We start from the raw sequence: 12397 nt of genomic DNA, 5'->3' as shown, positions 1-12397 counted from the left end.
TTCACCCAACTTATTGTGGGAAGCTTGTGGAAGGCTACCCAAAACGTTTGACCCAAGTTAAACAATTTAAAGGCAATGCTACCAAATACTAATTAAGTGCATGTCAACTTCTGACCCACTGGGAATGTGAAGAAATAAATAAAAGCTGAAATAAATCACTCTCTACTATTATTCTGACATTTCACATTCTTAAAATAAAGTGGTGATCCTAACTGACCTAAGACAGGGAATTTTTATTAGGATTAAATGTCAGGAATTGTGAAAAACTGAGTTTAAATGTATTTGGCTAAGGTGTATTGGTTTGCATCGGAGTCGTCGGGTGAGGTTGTGTCTCTCTCTGGCGGGAGGTAAGCTTGGCTTATATGGTGTCGAGTAAAGCTTAAACCATGTATTTAGATTGTAGTTAGGTATTCTAGGTAGTTATCGTAGGTTATTGCAGGTAATTATTGTAGGTAAGTATTGTATTCGGCTGAGTCCGGTGAAGCACGAGGCTAGCTAACTCACTACCTGGACTAGCTAGCGGGTAGCTACTGGTAACTATTAGCAACTGTGGATAGTTGTTTCCAATGTTATTTCACGCTTAAGAGTACCTGTAATTATGCCAGCTAGCTGCCTACCATTCAGCTGTTTTTCTAACCTCATTATCTGAAGCGTTAACGTTAGGTAGTTAGTAGCTACTGTACTCGAAAGTTAGCTAGCTTGTTGCTACCTGGATAGCTAACTAAACAATAGCTGGAACGACCTAGCGAACAGACGCAAACTGGCTGAATCGATTCAGTGGCTAGCTTTGCACTTAACTGGCTAACAGTAGCTACTAAGGGTAAGTTATAACCTACATTTGTGTTTTGTTTTTACATACTGGTAACCAGAGTCGTTCAAGGGAATTCGGGACATGGGTGACTAGTTAACGTTAGCTTGGCTCTCTCTATGTGTTCGTGCCGTGGGAGGAGGGGTTTTTCGTTGGCAGAGAGCAATGGCTAGCTAGTATGCTAACTATTCTAGCTAACTAACTGGCTGAATAAGTTGACGACGGACTCACTCAAACTGTCAAAACTAACCCAAACCTTTACACAACGTTAGACACGGACACGAATGATCTGCTTGGCGTGTTAACACACTGGTGGTTTGTTGTAACCGAGTATTGGTGCTAAACCGTGTTATTGGAGGCTGGCATGCTAGTTGGCTATGGTGTCATAGGATTCGGTGCCCTGGATGGTTTTCACGGAAGAATACTGTACCAAGTTAGCTGAATAAACTAAGTTAGTCTATTCCTAGAAAACATTGAACCGCTGTAGTTTACAACAATTATAATTTCTAAAGTGGAAGTTGGGAGAGTTATATTTGAGTGTTTCAGTGAAACGTAAGTGAGGGAGACCCCGCTCTCTCGCTTTCCCAGATGTTTAGTTCATTTCATTCCGAACTCCTTTGCATTACTGTAGCCATTTTCTGTAGCCTGTCAACTATGAGTCTGTCTATCCCTGTTCTCTCCTCTCCGCAAAGGCTATACAAACGCCTCACACCGCGTGGCTGCTGCCACTCTAACCTGGTGGTCCCTGCACGCACGACCCACGTGGAGTTCCAGGTCTCCGGCAGCCTCTGGAACTGCCGTTCTGCGGCCAACAAGGCAGAGTTCACCTCAGCCTATGCTACCCTCCAGTCCCTCGACTTCTTGGTGCTGACGGAAACATGGATTACCACAGAAAACACTGCTACTCCTACTGCTCTCTCCTCGTCTGTCCATGTGTTCTCGCATACCCCGAGAGCATCTGGTCAGCGGAGTGGTGGCACTATTTGCCAGGATGTGGTACCTCTCGCAGCATGATTTATTAATTGTTAAGTCAAGTTTCCTCCTCGTTATTTCTCCCGCCCCCCAGAAAGGCCATGTAAAAGCGCGGTGATCTTTCTGTGTAATCATCCTATCCTGCCACACTGATCCCAGACCTGCTCTCTTAATTTATGGGGAGGGCCGGTGGGGTAAGTAACTGATCTTGACACAGGTGTTGGTAGTGGTGGTCAGCTAGTTAAGAGGTCCCTACGTATTGACGTCACGTAGCCTAGGCTAGTCGTCTCCCTACTGAATTTGAATCGTGGGAAAGCCAAATAAAAAACTGGATAAGAAAAGGCAATTGAGTTTGATTACATTTTTGAAGTCCAGAAATCCAGAGAAAGATGGTGAATCGAACCCAAAACGAGCCAGAGAACTGTCAGTGCCTGAGGAGAGGAGTGAGGGGCAAACTGTTCCTGGTGGCGATGCCTTAGCTAGCAGCGCTGCTAATCCCACCAGTTCAGCATCACCACCGGCACCTCCACTAGCTAGTAGGCAGAGTAGCGAGTCAGACTCAGCAGGAGAGGGAGACGGGGAGCTGGGGGTAGGAGGATAGTTCATCCACCGACTAAGTGCTCGGAGCTGGTGCAATTTGCAGGTCAAGAACAAGCAAACGTATAACCCCTGGCTTGTCATTTATAATTCAAAGTTGGCCTGTACAACATGCAAAAAGGTAGGGAGCTTGGGTCTAGAAAAGACTGGAGGGATTAAACTAGCAAAAGAGGAATGTACAGTCACATCCTCTGCCCCAGATGTAAAACAACAAAGAGCCCTCAGAAAAAAGGTTTTTGAACATGCTCCAACCAAGGCTCATTTAGTGGCAGCAAGCCTTGTAGACAAGGCTAAAGAGGACACCCAGGTTATAGTTAACACTCAAAATGAAGTCTTCAGAACAGCCTTAGAAGGAGGCTAAACGTCACAGCCACAGGCCCGCTCATGGCTTTGAACAAGAAATGTACTCTCAGGAGTTAAATGGACTTGACATGGGGAGAGTCATTGTGGGAGGTTTTGAAAACTAAGGTAGGCGTTTATTTTTTCTTTACAAACTTGTTCTGTGAAGGTAATCTGAATATATGTTTCATATTATCACATAGGCAGGAGGCCTATATATTCTGATGTGTGTTCTAATGTAGCCTACATTGATATTTTATTTGAATTTATATTCCGATATTTGTTCTACTGCTATATTTATGTCTAGAAAATTATATGAAATTTGGGTACAAATAATATGCCTTTTAGCAGACGCTTTTATTCAAATCGACTTACAGTAATGTGGGCATACATATTTACGTATGGGTAGTCCCGCTACAGCTGAGTATGTGTGTATATGCATATGACGGGTTTTCTGAAGTGTCGTCTAAAAATTGCTGTACATTGATGTCTAGAAAATTAGCATTTAAGAAATTCGTACTTGTGTAAGCCCCGCAGCTATACTCAAGTATGTGGGCATACTGCAGTGACATCTAAAATGCTTTGAATTAATCAGCACCTTGGAGAGTGCTGTCAGTTTCACCACCATAGATAGTAGGCTACTTAGCTGTTTACTCTGTCTGCTACTACGTTGTGTTTGACACTTTTTCTCAATGTGTTCCGGTACCTCAGAGCCCCTCGGATAACCACCACTCTCGCGCTCACTATGTGTTCCGGGACCTCCCGAAATACAAATTAAGCACTGCGATATAGACGTTTGACTTTGTGGCAACTAGTGGAAACACGCATATCTGCCCTCTCCTTGGCTATAATGGTCCCAACTGATCTTGCCACTTCACGATTGCCTTCCATTTTTGAAGACATTTATTTTCTTTGTTAGACCTGCACTTGAGTATCTGGTCAAATAATGTCGTATGTGTTCAAAATTATGAAGGGATGGGAACATGTGCACACTTTGCGAGAAAGGGGAGATAATTAGGTGATAGTCACAGATTCCTAAACTTAGTTGAAGTAAAAAAAATCCAAACAAGTTTACCGTCATTTTTTTTTGTCCAGCCGATTAAACCGATCACAGGAATGTGGAAGATCAAAGATGATGAAAATTAGGCCTAGACATTTTATACAATACAGCAGGCCTATGATGTTAAAACCAGACTTACCGGATCCATTGTGGAAGCTACTGTTTCTCTGTATGACATGAAATGTTGTCGGCAACAACAGTACACTTAGTCTGCTTTGCTGTTGTCTTCTTCTTCTTTAAGGTTTACGGCAGACTACACCTAATTTTGTGTTGTTGCCACCTACTGTACGGTTAGTGGACGAAAAATATAAATATCCATTGCGGGAAAGGGGGGCTGAGGGCGGGGAAATACAGTACCAACATCATATACAATACAAACATTGAATCACAAAATGTCCCACCCCTTCTTTGATAATACAAATCACATTCCTTCATAGGCTCAGGGGCCTGTGTGGACGGAACATATATCGACAGGATTCCTTGTACTGTCTCTGCTGTAAAATCCCTGAGTCCCAAAAAATGTTCAGCTGTACTCAAAATTGATGCCTATTTTCTCAGATTTCTTCTTTGTTTGCACAGTGCATTTTAAAACCAATGCGATAAACAACAGGCGCCACTTTGGTTTTCTCCCCCAGAATTTTGATGGGCATCTAAAGGTCATTTCCCACATCTTTACACAAGAGGAACAAAAAGGAAGCAAAAATGCCCACAGTCATCAAGCTAGGTAAGAGATCATAAAAAAATGTTTTAAAGTAATTAATAAGACTGAACTAGATCAAAGGTAATTCAATAATAAATATTGTGTTGCTCCTTTAACCAATAGCCTAACAAATGAACAACTCTTGAAAAAATACAAAGACCTTTGATTGTCTTTATTAAGACATCCTCTATATCAAATTTCAGCCAGACTGACCAGCCAGCTTGAGCCGCCTGCACGCCTAACCCACACCAGTCTAGTCAATAACTCAACTCTCTCCCAACACAATTTCCTTCCCATCTTTAATTTAAAGGTATATCTGATGTTTACATTTAGCATATTGCCTGACATAGCCCTGTATACAATATAAGGGCCATGTGAGAATCTCTGGTAATTTAACCTATTTCTGAAGTTATTTTTTTCGCATTTGATACTGCCTATAGGCCGCAAAATTGCTGGGACCATGGCTGGCATGTGAGCTGCGTCACATACGCCTAAAATAGTATTGCGTGACTGAGATTGGGTTCTGGACCAGTTCTTGCAGTAGCGGCCGGGTGTCGGACAGAAAATCAGCAGGTGTGTGTGGGAGCGGGATGAAGAAACCGGTGCGCACCATGACAGTGAAGCCTGTAACATTAGAGCTGTTTATTACTGTGTCAGTGTGAAAAGTAGGGAATTAGCTAGGGAAACTGACAGATCAATAACGTTACATTGCCATACTGTCCAATAAAACTCTCATTGCACTGAAAAATGTCAGAATATCAATCTTCAATCGTTTGGCCGATGGTTTCATCATTTGATTAAGGTCTAGTTTGATTGAGGCAAAAATAATAGCTAATGTTAGCCAACTTTTGGCCAGCTCTCTCTCTAACACTACTGGTGAAAGCTTGCCAAGTTCATTTACTTTTGAAACAGGACAAAACAAAGCCTACAAAACATTTCCATACAAACAACAGCTGTTAGATAGCGATATGAGGTGGCTATTATTACTATCTGACATAACTAGAGGCTAGAGCTGACCTGGTTGTGGTAGCAACTCGCTAGCGTAGCTTATTAATTCACCTTAGTAGAGAGGGGATAAAACATTACCTAACATTACATGTCAGTTACAATACTAGCTCAGCACTGGGAATAAACACTAGTTAAGGTTTTTCTCTGTTAAGTTAAACAGCAGTTACCTTACCAGCTACATCAGTCAACTAAAGAGCAGCCAGTTTCTGTTCTGCTTCCTTTTACAACTTGGCGAAAGAGCGCAACACGTACACACTTAACTATTCTCAACTCTCCCATGCTGGTCCAGCCAGCCTGTCAGCCCGCTCTGTGGTGTCTGCACGGTCCTAAATCCAGCCGGTAAACACTCCAAACAGCCTACCCGACCGCATGGTCCTAAAGCACACCGTTGCAGCTTTTTGTTTCACATTCCAATGAGAAAGCTGGGGGGGACAAAAATGCAATTTCAGAATGTGGGGGGGGGGGGGGGACATGCCCCCCAATCCAGAGACTTCTTACATATTTCCCTAATTTGTTGTGTTCAGAATGGAAAATTCCATTCTGAAGGCTGCAACGGATGCGCCCCTAGACCAGAGCAATAAAACATATATTTAAATATCAAAACTGAATTTAGTTAGGACAAATAAATGCCTCACGATTCATATATGCTAATAAAGTTTCACCTGATCTATAAAAGTCGTGCAAAGTCAAAAACGCTCAACAACTGTCAACACCCCTTTCACTAAAAATCCTGTTGTCTGCTATCATCTAGTTTAACCTGACAGCCACTTGGAACATGTGCAAAGAGGGACTATCTCAACAGGCATATCTTTTTATTTTATTTTATTAACTACAAGAAATCAATACGAAAGGTACACGGGGAACACAAGTATACATAAAGAATATACAAATGACAGTTGTATCACGACTCAGGATATGACCTAAACAAAAAAAAACTTCCTGGAAACAGGAGACAAAGGGCTATGAGACATGAGTTTAATTCTGGACACAGGAAAAGTGGGATGTATACGGAGGGTACGGGGCAACAGAAGACGAACAGCAGAGGGGCTAAGAACTTTAGAGATGGGGAAAGGACCAATAAAACAGGGGGAAAGTTTGAGGGACTCCACCCAGAGGGGCAGACCCCGAGTGGAGAGCCATACCCTCTGCCCAAGACGGTAGCTGGGCAGAGGGTCTATTGTTGTTGAATGGACCAAAATAAAATAAAATCTTACCTACTGATAAGTCAACAGGGGTAATTGAAGGTAGGTTCTGAGGGTCAGGTCTTAAAACCTATTTTTTTCAATTTTCGCCTAAAATGACATACTCAAATCAAACTGCCTGTAGCTCTGGACCTGAAGCAAGGATATGCATATTCTTGATAGCATTTGAAAGGAAACACTTTGAAGTTTGTGGAAATGTGAAATGAATGTAGGAGAATATAACACATTAGATCTGGTAGAAGATAATACAATTTTTAAAAAAAAATTTAATCATCTTTGAAACTTAAGAGAAAGGCCACAATATAATATTGCAGTCTAGGCGCAATTTAGATTTTGGCCACTAGACGGCAGCAGTGTGTGTGCAAAGTTTCAGATTGATCCAGTGACACATTGCAATACTGGACTATTTTGTATCAAGTCTGCCCAAATGTGCCAAATTTGTCAATTGATACATTTTCAAGTACATAACTATAGAGAACATACAAAAATGATATGGTAATACAAAATGTAAGTTTACACACTCCCAGGAATGTCATACATGATGGATCATTAGCTTATACACTAACTTTCACACATCTAGATGGCCGGGCAGGGTGGGTGTGGAGCCAGAGACAGCAGGTGTTCAAACTGTAGAACCCAGTTCCTACATTTGAATACAAAAATGGATTTTATCAAACAAAACTATGCTACATTTTATCTCTGGGACCCTTAGGATGACAAATAAGAGCAAGATTACTGAATGTAACTACATTATTTACCTTCAGAGGTGAATGTATCAAACCAGTTGCCGTGATAAGTTTTTGTTGTTGTTGTGCACTCTCCTCAAACAATAGCATGGTATTTTTTCACTGTAATAGCTGCTGTAAATTGGACAATGCAATTAGATTAACAAGAATGTAAGTTTTCTGCCCATATAAGACATGTCTATGTCCTGGAAATGTTGCTGTTACTTACAACAGTAATGCTAATCACATTAGCGTACGTTAGCTCAACCGGCCCGTATACGGGACACTGATCCCATAGAGGTTAACATGTTCCTGAATAATAAAGCAACACCTGAGAGAATGGCATCTAAAACAATTGCAAAATCTTTAGGCGTTACAGGGATCTTGTAAAGTGATACAAATTATTCTTATATAAGTAAAATACCCTCTGCATTTACAAGTTGGCTCACCAATAGGATATTATTTCGGAACCAATATTCAAAAAATAAAGATGTATTTTTATACAATATGTGCTGATTATTCCAGATATAATATACGTGTGGGGAGAAATTATGCTTCTAAATTAAGGACCATGACAAGAAAACCTGCTGATGAAAAGCGGAGTTTCACTGGAACTTTGTCAATATTATAATTGCAAACCAACGTGAAGTTAAGGCCACAAAAAGTAGAAAAGAGATGATGAGGAATAAAGTTCCACATAGAAGTGGGTCTTCTTAGGAATTGTTTTATCCAATTGATCTTAAAAGTATTATTTAAGGTAGGAAAGTCCAGAAAATTCAGCCCACCATACTCATAAGTGTTCATTAAACAGTTTTCCTAATGTAAAGGGTTCTACCTGGAACCAAAGAGGTTCTACCTGCAACTGAAAAGGGTTCTCCTATGGGGACAGCAGAATAACCCTTTAATGGCTGGAGCGGAATTTGTGGAATGGTATCAAATACTTCAAACACATGCTATCCATGTTATTAAAATGCATATCTGCCCTCTCATTGGCTAGAATTATCCCACCTGATCTTGGCTCTTCCTGACTGCCTTACATTTTTAAATAAATGTATTTTCATGGTCATTACATATTAGAAGGCAATCGCTGGCAATTAATTATTGGGTTAACTTACAGCAGTGCTTCTCAATTATTTTCTGTTACGCCCCCCCTAGGAAGAAGTAAACATTTCGTGCCCCCCAACTCTCCGCCGCAACTGTAAATAGTATAATTTGTCTATAAAATTGTTATAAGTACACCTCTGCATAACATTGTATCCTTATTAACATTAAAGAAAACAAAAAAAGTTAAAAGAAAAATATAGATGAACTTACAACAAAGAATAACTTTATTAACATTGTTTTTTAGTCTGTAACAGAAAATACTAAAAGTGCATAAATTTGCCTGAAATTTAAAAAACAATTCAAACCTTATTTAAACTGTAAACATTTTTTGACCATTTGATACTGAAAAATAAAATTAAATATAATCAATAAATAATAATACATTCAAATTGATCAGCAACATTAACTCAGGAGCACAATATATGAAACACTTTGACCTATAAAACAAAAATTAATAAAACAATTTGTGCTGATTATTATAATTTTTTTAATCAAAATGAGGAAGTCAGGATTAATGGCTACAATGACCACGTTTTGCAGTGCACAGCTTTTCGAAGCGGGGTTTGAAGCATGATACTGCAATTCTCATCTCCTGCTCAATGTTTAGCTGGGACCTGTACTTGGTCTTCAGTGCAGCAACAGCAGAGAAGCCAGTCTCACAAAGATAAGATGTTGCAAAAGGAAGAAGAATGCCCATGGCCCTCTGCCCTATGAGTGGATACTGCCTCTCTACACTCAGCCAGAATTCACTCAGTGTCTGTGATGTGAACCTCAGTCTCAATGTGGAGTCAGACGTCATATCAATGAACTGGTCCTCCTCTGCAGAGCTGAAACCAGTTGGAGCTGGTGCATTGAAAGGATCTCTCACCCAGTCATATTGGGAACTGTTTTCAGGGAAGTACTTTTTAAAGAATCCCATCAGTGATGAAATATGCTCCTTAATATATGGAATCACTGAGGTGGCATCATACTCAGTAGTGTCAACAGATTCATGCAGGTTCTCGAATGAATCAGTATTTCCTTCATCAAGTCGCCTGCCCCACATTGCAAGCTTTCGAGTGAAAGAGCTGATCTTGTCTGTGACCTGAGGGAGGTGTTTATCTTTCCCTTGAAGCTGTAGATTTAGTTCATTTAGCTTTCCAAATAAATCACTCAGGTAGGCCAGTTTTGCCAGGAAGTTCTCATCACAAAAATTTTCTGCGAGGTCATACTTGTGCTCCTGCTCCAAAAACATTCTTATCTGCTCTCTGAGCTCAAAAACTCGGGACAATACTTTTCCTTGTGACAGCCACCTTGCTTCACTGTGAAACAGCACAGCTTGATGTTCAGCTCTCATCTCCTCACAGATAGCAGAGAAGACTCTTGTTTTTAGTGGTCTGGTCTTTATTAAATTGACTACACCTACAATGTCAGTCATAACCTCACTTAATTCAGAGAAAAGGTGCCTTGATGCCAGTGCTTCTCTGTGTATAACACAGTGTGTCCACTCAGCATTAAGTGAGGCCTTCTTGATGAGTGCCCGAAGTCCTTTTCTCATCCCTGCCATGGTCTGTGCACCATCACTGCAAACACCAATGCAGTTCTCCCACTTTAGCCCATTCTCAGTCAGGAAGCAGTCCAGCATTTTGAATAGCTCTTCAGCTGTGGCTCTGTCTCTGACATATTTACGAAAAAGTAGATCCTCACACAGGGAGTTTGTCATGTCAAAACGTACATAAGCGATAAACAAACAGTCTTTGTTGCTGTCAGTTGCTTCATCGAACTGTAAGGCAAAACGTTTGTCTTTGAGTTTATCTACCAGCTGTTCTTTAAGATCATTAGCAATGTCATTTATTCGTCTGGCGACAGTGTCATTGGACAGAGGGATAGTTTTTATTTTTGCAGCACTTGCGTCATCCAGCATGACAGAGACCATGTCTAATGCTGCAGGCAGTATCAGCTCCTCTGCTATGGAGTGTTTTTTTTTGCACTGAGCAATTTGGTACGCCACCTTATATGATGCTAACAGTGCTCGCTGGTTTACTGAAGTAGCATTCACAAAGCGGGACGATTGTTTGCAATTTTCGGCACGTTTTCGCTGAAAACTCAAGCGGCTTATCAGCGTGATTGGGGTGTAATGTCTTTAAGTGACGCCTTAATTTATTTGGCTTCATGCTGTCCGCTGCCGACATTTTTAGACACAGTAAACATACCGGTCTTTCCTCGTCTCCCACCTTAGTCACAGTGAAGCCAAGCGCTACATACGCTTCATCATATTTCCTCGTCTTAGCTTTCGGGAGACTTACGTTAGTCTCAGTATCCCCGTCTCACTCCGCCTTTCTTTTCATCCCTGTTGAATATTTTTCCATGGTGTCACCTAAGGGTTTGTTATCTGCACTTCATATCTCCTGCTCTGTGCTGTGTGCTCTTGTTCGGTGCAAAAAAAACCTACTCCCTGCGGCAAAAAAAAAGCATGTTCCCCGGGGTCACACGAGCCCCCCCAGGGGGGCGCGCCCCGCTATTTGAGAAGGACTGCCTTAGCGCGAGGTAGAGGTCAATGGCCCTGTATGCATCCACAGGAACAGCAAGATTGTTCTCTGCCATGATGTAGGAGCACAGGGTGTGCACATCCTAATCACAAGCTATGTCATGACGGTGGTCACACTGGTCCTCGCAGCTGGTTATGTCCTTTTGTGACACACCACACAAGTAATCATGTGTATCATGCAACTCTGGAACTGTGTGCATGACATCGGGCCGACCATGGGGGACATTCTCGTTCTTTGAGGGGTGGATCAGGTGACTGTTCCAGGTCTCTTTGTAGCGTCCAATTCATCCATTTGAGGTAGAAATAATAATAATGAGGTATCATGAACATATCAAGCCCTACAAGTGCCAAAATAAGAAAACAAATATAGTTCTATTTCACCATAATGTGGGACTACCAGTAGCCTATCCTACATGTTTTTGCAGATGTTATCGCAGGTGCAGCGAAATGCTTGTGTTTCGAGCTCCAACAGTACAGTAATACCTAGCAATACACACAAATCCAAAGGGTCACCAGGGGCAGCATGTCCGCTCAACTCAGAGCTCATGAGAAGATTCTATACCTGTTGCTAATTGGGGTTGGCATTGGCATTGCTAGTGTGTTGTCATGTGGAAGGCCTCATGGGCAAGAGACTGCTATGATATTGTTGCCATTCCCCTGAACTTTAGGATTGTATAATAGATTATTGCAACTACTGCTCCAGATCTTGTGGTTCTGCTACAGGCCATAGAGAATAAACTGATAGGCCTATGTGACTGATACACGGGGGTGGGGTCTATTGATTGAACTTGAAGTTGGACGCTTGTGTGCCCCAAATTAGATCTTGGAATTCATATGGAAAACATGAAACATCTGAGGGAACGTATAAAAAAAAAGCAAGGGAATGGATAAAAAATCTGAGGGAACAGATAACAAATCAGAGGGAATGGATAAAAAATCTAAGATAACTGATTCAAAAATCAGAGGGAATGGGAAAAAAATCAGAGGGAATTGGTTAAAAAAAATCTAAGAGAACTGATTCAAAAATCAGAGGGAATGGATAAAAAAATCGAAGAGAACTGATTTCTAAAAACGAGGGAACGGATTAGTCTGACAGTTTTTTCCCTCTCCAACATAATGTTATCAGCATGGTGGACTTTGTATCGTTTATTGCATTGATTGGTTAAAAACTGCACAGTGCAAACAAATAAGAAATTGGAGAAAATAGGCATTGTTGTGACTTGTGAATGCTTGTGAGTGCAGCTGAAAGTTTTTTTGGGACATAGGGATTTTACAGCAGAGACATTACAAGGAATCCTGTCGATATATGTTCTGTTCACACAAGCCCCTGAGCCTATGTAGGGTAGTGATTTGGA

This window comes from Coregonus lavaretus (assembly GCF_964263955.1).
Source record: "Coregonus lavaretus genome assembly, contig: HAP1_SCAFFOLD_55, whole genome shotgun sequence".
Taxonomy (NCBI): Eukaryota; Metazoa; Chordata; class Actinopteri; order Salmoniformes; family Salmonidae; genus Coregonus; species Coregonus lavaretus.
This window is presented reverse-complemented; position numbering follows the sequence as displayed.